The sequence below is a fragment of the Orbicella faveolata genome, unplaced genomic scaffold (assembly GCF_042242905.1).
Source record: "Orbicella faveolata isolate gen_17 unplaced genomic scaffold, um_ofav_v1 contig_13, whole genome shotgun sequence".
Lineage (NCBI taxonomy): Eukaryota > Metazoa > Cnidaria > Anthozoa > Scleractinia > Merulinidae > Orbicella > Orbicella faveolata.
The window spans coordinates 18678395-18685645 of NW_028301540.1; positions in this window are offsets into that span (position 1 = coordinate 18678395).

The following is a 7251-nucleotide window of genomic DNA, read 5'->3' on the forward strand; positions in this document are numbered from 1 at the left end:
CTTTGCACTACACCAAAATATTACGTTTGATCATCATGGTTTGATGGCTTGAATGCTTGCTTGCAGCGGTTCCTTGTTCGTCACGCGATGCTGTCATCCCATTTTAGGGGGTAGAGGTAGGACAATTTCTATCCTGATACGTAAGGCTCCGTAAGGCTTGGAGCCACTGGGAACACACAATCGTGTCGAGTAGGAAGAGATTAAATTAAGAAATGAAAAGAATGAATAGTTTACCATTGCCCCTGTTGTTATCTTTTACTCGACCACCGCTACCTACATGCCCTGCGTAATACTGTAACGCTAAACTCATACGTAGGTCTTTTCGCGCTGTGGAATTATTCTTGGTTTACATGTAATATAGTGGGCTACCCTCGGGGAGATGGGTGGTGACCGCTTAATGAGGCTAGAGGTTGGTGTACCTTGAATATTTAATTTTTCACTATCGGGTTATAAATTTCTTGGTGAACATGGAGTCAATTCAAGACAATCAAGATAGACGTGCGTTTGAATTATCACTCGTCATGCACCTTCAATTTCAGACTCTTATCTGCCGTCGCCCTTTCCAAAACAAAGTTTTTAAATCTTGGGTGGCCGCTTAATAGTGGTAAAGACAATAAGGAAACCCTTATCGGAACGACGCGGAGGTAACGGGTCAATAGGTGTTTTATTTACAATATTTTAATGACAATAATTTTGGACTGTATTGACAACAGTCCTCTATTTTCTGTTACAAACTTACCAATGCCTCGACACTAAGCAAACAAAATACGCCAAATAAAATGGCAAGGCCAGGGCTATTTACTCACGTAATTATGTACTAATTAAATTTAGTCTGTTTTTCTCACGAATTAGACACGTTGTGATTTCCTGTTTTTATTTCAGCTAGTTCTTGCTTCATTGATCTATAAATTGTTTATGGCGATTTTTTTAAAATTCTAGTGAATACAGGCACTAGCTTTATCAGCTGTTGTCTGAAACATCAGAACGTACAGCAAACGTGATTTGGACCGAGGCCACGTACACTATAGAATACGATTATATAAATATACGCATATTATATATATAAACAAACAGATGAACAATGATTAAATTTTTTCACTTATCCTGAGAGTGCTCTATACAAATTAGATCAAAATGGGCAGCATATGCCGTGACAGCATTGCGTGACGAACAAATACCGGCTGTAAGATTGTGCTGCGCCGACACGCTTATCAGCAATGGTCAGCAATCGATCAAACGTAATATTTTGGCGCAGTGCAAAGCTGTGTCTATTTCAACTTATGATAGGTCAAGTCATGTGGCGCATGCTAAAATATACGTCTAACCCGTAAATTGAAATTTGACGACGGATGGTCAAATATTTGCATTTTTGACGTACTTTGAAAAGCTCTCGCGTCGCTCACAATCATTTGCCCAAAGAAATTTTTACAAGAATCTGTAGACTATCCTTCTGCGATTCAACCACCAGAAGCTTAATCCATTTGAAGGTTTCGCACATGGTGAAAATTAATTATATTCACGAAGTACTTTTAAGTGAATGAAATGCATGTCTTCGAAATTTAATTATTTTGCACCCAAAAAGACAACGCAACATTCCCTAAAATCAACCCAGTACACATTTAAACATTGCACAAAAATATTTGAGTGTTTTGAAGACGGAAGAATGATGTGGTTTTGCATGCGAGGCTATCAAACTTGCTTGATAAAATGGTGCGTCAAATGACGATTTTAACGAAATTTGGTAACTTGCATATTTCTTTGAAATAAAAGGATATTTTGCCAAAAAAAACTATCCAGTAGTTTTTTTCATGCCCTAGACTATCTACCATAAGAATATGAGCGAAATCGAATTTTCGACTCTTGCCACGAAATTAAGAATTTGTCTGATTTTTACAGGCAGGCACTCTTAAACCGCCAAGCACCAGTTTAGAATTTCCAAATTTGTCTGCAGCTGGTACAGTGTGTAAGTCGTACGAGACATTTTCATTATACTATTCAGGTTTGTTGAAATTTTAGTTTCATAGCATGTATGAAAATAGTAAAAAGGCAAGTTTTACTTTACAAGCTGTTGGAGTTCGTGCTACTAACGACCGAACACGAAGAATACGCAGTTTTCGCCACGATTGAATTCAAAGAAAAATTCGCGAAAACACATTGGTCCATTGCGGATGTGAGCTTTGAGATGAATCTTTGGCTATACAGACAAAACGGAACCTTTGCTGTGTGACAACACGGTAAGTTGAAAGAGTGGACTCGGATACTCTGCAGCGTGTCATTTTGCTTTAGCTCTCTAACGTGTCATTTTGCTCACCAAGCTAGCGTGTCATTTTGCTCACCAAGCTAGCGTGCTATTTTGCTCAATATCACACGGCATTGTTTCACAGGACACGATCCTTTGTGTTTCGCGTGCAATGTAAACAAAAGAAAATTTCTGATTAACCGTTCCGGTTGGCACACTGCTCGCACGCTAGCGTGTCACTTCGCTCACCGCCCATTGTTTAGCGTGTCATTTTAGCGTGCCCGTGCATTCACCTTTTTACCCAAAATCCTGTGGAGGGTGACATATTCTCAACCAGACCCAAATGCAACAACAACTGGAAGACATCTTACGACAACAATAACAAACGGCGGCGGGTCGTCGCATTGCCGGTATCACGACTACCAACACGATCACGACCACCTATAAAAACGGACAATGTCCTACTGTGACACGTAATTCGACCAGTGTACATAACTGAGAACATGAGGACCATCATGAGAACACGTCGTCAGAAAAAGAGAAGACAATGAGGTGGTGCTCTTGCTAGTGCCTTGTCTACATTAGCACCCATCAGTAAAAGGGCCGCGATGGGTTTGGTCAAAGCTTTAGGGAAACGTGCAGTGAAAACCGGAATCCGAGCTGGACGTGGTGCTGCCTTAGGTGCCGCTGGGGCAGGAGTTGGCTACGGGGTCCAAAAACTCATGAAACGCAGGAAACGACGACCTCGCCGATAAAAAAGATCGACCCACGGACGAGACTCCTCAATCGAATCAAGGTGTTACGGAGTGAAGTCAAGTGGTTCCCCTACTTCTTGCATCTATGCAGATGCTCTCGCTCTTACCTGGACGAGAATTGCATGGATCACGAAGACATGAAACGTATCGTGGATGAGTGTACGAGTTACAGAGAAGTCCAGGACATCCTGAACCAGTCCATAGCGACCGCTTTCAAGGATGAGATATGGAACTACGAGCAACAAGCTAAAAAGACAAAACGTGCAGAAAGAAAGTTAGAAGCTATTTGGTCTGGTTAGAAGACAGTTATGAGTACGTCGGTCTGTTTATTGGATGAACCTTTCACGACAGTGGTCGAATTGGACTCCCTGAAACGCTTGGATAAATTGTACGCTTTCTATCACAAATATTGGTGGTGTCGAAGACAGATGTTAGTACAAAATGTGTAACGCCACTCTCAACGGACTAGCATTACTGGTAATGGCCGTGAGTATCATCGTGGGATCCGTGTGGGAACATGGGTACACGGTGGTAGGATTGACGGCTTTCGCTACCTTACTGAAAGAATGGAACGATTTCAAGAAGTATTCGTTCAAGATGGACACGGCCAAGTTTGCTTACACGACTTACGAAAAGACACTGAGTGAACTCAGGAACTATGCTCTTGGTGGAGTGGACGAATTGGATGGTTTTTTGACCAAGATGCAAGCGTTAGACGACGTCGTGACGAATTTCACACCCCCTACCTACAACCGATACGTTCGAGACTACGAAAAACGGTTTCGTTACGTTCCCATATAAAAAAAAGGACATAAAATCAATGGAAGTGCGTGCGAGTCATCATTAGAACCAACATGCCTAAGACGTCAAGGAGAAAGAAACGGCAAGCGTCATCACGTACCAAAAGACGGAAAACCACCAAAAAAGATAGTGCCAAAAGGGAGCTGGTGCCGTCTCCGTGGTAGCGGGTTTACCCAAGGCGGCTAGGGGTATCACCACGGGTATCGGAAACTTGAGAGCCAAACAAGAAGCGAAACACAGCAAAGAGATGTTGCGACAAATGAAAAGAGGTGAAAAGTGGGTTCACAGTGGTGAATCGTTCAGATGCTCGATCATGTGAATCAAAGACATAAAAGAACGATGATTGGTGGAATCACCCCTCACTCATCACAATGCAGGCTCGGAGGAAGAGGAAACAAAGAGGTAGAGGTCTCACTCCAGGCGAAGCCGCAATTCTCAAAAGAAGATTTAAACAAGTATCCCAAGGTTTCAAAAAGTGTCAAAGAGCCAAACAAACATTCATTAGACAAGTAGGTGAAAACCCGACCTTTGATTTAATGGGTCCTTTAATAATAGCAGCCTCGAGAAGGAGACGATAAAAAGAGGATGTCCCTCCCCTCGGACGCAGACGTCAACGATGAAGCGATTACGACGACAACGTAATTTCTTGGAGAGCGTTCTGAAAGAAGCCAATCGAAATAAACGTCAGCAATTGTTGCAATACGCCAACGCCGATCAGATCAATGCTGTCAGCGAGATGGTTCTCAATTTGCTGAAAAAGAGGATCCCCATCGACGCAGTGACTTATGGGAAACTAAAAAGACATAAAAACGTATTGCGGGAAGTAGGTTAACGTAGAAACTCCCTCAAGCGTCGAAGACAACATCTACTGCAGCAGAAAGGAAGCGAATTCTGGAGCGGATTACACGGTTGTTTTCGAGCATGTTGTGTACGATAAAAGGACGCGACGAAGACGGTTACCCGCTAGAGGGTATCAACGTCGTACCCAATTTCCCACCACGTCCAAAAACCTAAGAAGAGTCCACCATCCCTAAACTCGTCCAGTTGTTACAAGACGCCAACCAACGTGAAGCCCAATGGAAAGACTCGTCCGAGTACTGGAATCGAAAGTACCACTCATTGTATCAAATTCAGTGACTTCTGTGAAACCTGTCAAACGAAGCGAGATACCACGCCGCCCGGTGGGTGCAGAGAGTTGTGCACAGAGTGCGGTAAAGGAAAGAAAACAGTCCAAAGTCTTCAGCTACAGTTGGAAAAGAAAGAAAGAGCCATAAGATACTGGCAAGACTGTTACGAGACGGCCTTAAGACAACTGTCCGATTTCCCTGATACGACCTTGAGTCAGTGATGAACGAAGTCATGATGGTACCCGTCCAAGAGTTCAATCGATTACAAGATTACAAAGGTCAGATTACCCAGAATGCCTCGTTGAACAAAGCGGGACATTTAGCAGCCGAAGAACATCTCATCTTGAAAGACAATCGTATCCCTGACAGTATGGCCGTCAAGATGGTTAAACCCATTGCAAGGGAAGACAGTAAATTGGTGAAACGTATATGGACAGGCACACTTGGCCCTATCTCGTACCAAGGGACGTCAGAACCCGAAGGCACGGCTGACGCACCCGTCGAGAATCTGTTGAAACAGATCATCAAAGGGGTAAAAAAAGAACCCAAAGCCACAGCCCCAGTCGTCATCAAACAAGAAGCAGCTACCCCCAAACCTGTGAAAAAAGAAGCCGCTTCCCCCAAACCCAAGAAAAAGCGTGTGCATCCTGCCAAAAAGATCAAGTTCAAACCTTCCACGTCAGGTATTAAAAAGGAGACGAAAACTCCCAAACCACCCATTACACCCAAACCATCCACAAATAAAAAGGGGAGTGTGAAAAAGGCAGTCTTATCTGGAGCAGCCAAAGGTTTCTTAAGATCCGTCGGTATCGACGAACGATTCATAGAAAACGAAGACGACAGTGGAGGGTACAGTCCCAACAGCAAGAAAAAGAAGTACAAAAAGGCTAAGAAGACAGAGGTAGAAAAGTTAAAAGAAGGTTGGGAAGATTTTAAAAAGCCTTGGAGACGGAGACTAGGCTATGACACGGACTAAGAAGAAAAAAGCACCCCAGAGGAGAAGAAGTACTCGACAACAACGAGGGTACGGGATCGACATCCAGAAATGGTTGGGCAAGACGGGGATCAAGTTTCATTGGCCCGATTATCAGTACATGGGACCCAGTACCAAATTGAAGAAACGTTTAGCACGAGGAGACCCCGGGATCAATCGTCTGGACCGACTGGCCAAACAACATGACATTGACTATTCCAGGGCCAAGAACTTACAAGACAAATGGAAAGCCGACGCCAAGATGATCAAAGGCATCGATAATTTACCCGGACGTAAGACCATGACAGAACGCGTTGTTAAGAGAATCATGCAAGCTAAGAAACGATTGAAGTTGTAAAAAAGTTTTTTTATTTCAATCATTAAAGTTTTTCACTTGTTGTTTAGAAAAAAGATCTGTCATTTTTTTCATAACTCACACATCATACCGCCGTGGTACAGGGTATCCGAGACAGTAGATCTCACCATAAGTCTCTCGATCGTTATTTGGTCCCCGAAGGTCATCGAAGACACGAATAACAACCTAAACCTAAGTCTGGTGATAAAATCGTACAGTCTATAAGGGGTGTCGAAATAAAACACTCTATATATACATATGTATATGATCGTAGCAATCACTTGGAAGGGCATAAACACTGTACCGTGAATGTACAGGGAAATTTGTCTCTCTGTGGTTCGCACAAAGTCCTCCAACTCCCGATAGTAACGGAACCACACCACTGGTGAAATGGGGAAACTCAAGTGAATCCACGAGCGCGTTAACGAATTTTGCGTCTCAAATGGTCTTCCCCTGTCTCTGAACTGCCAGATGTCATGCTGAATTCTCATTCGCTGAACCATCACTGCAAAAAAGAAAAAAATCGTCAGGTCCATAGACCGTCCTCGTGGTAAAGCGCCGGACCACCCGCAAAAGGTAATAGGCAGAGATATTGAATAACGACATCCCTTCGTCCTTCCTCCCATCTAAAGAAGGGTCTGAACCGTTGAATTTGAATCAAGTTATACGTCGAATAAGGAGTGTTGAATATGAACAGCCAGTACAAAACACCCCTGATCTCTCGGGTCGCCTCCACAGGGAGTCGCACACAGCCATTCACATACATGATTCGATTCGGAAATAGAGTGACGAAATTATCGAGCATGACATAATAATGATGCCAAATGTCTGGGTCCACGTAATACGGCATAGCGTGATGAGTGTGCAAAGGTCTATTCTCACTACAGTAGCGGTGCAACTCTTAGGCCATTCCCGTTATGCTATCCATACCTGCTGGTAACTCGAACGGGTCATCGTCGTCCTTCGCGTCGAGTTCCTCATCGGTTTCCAGCACGATCTCG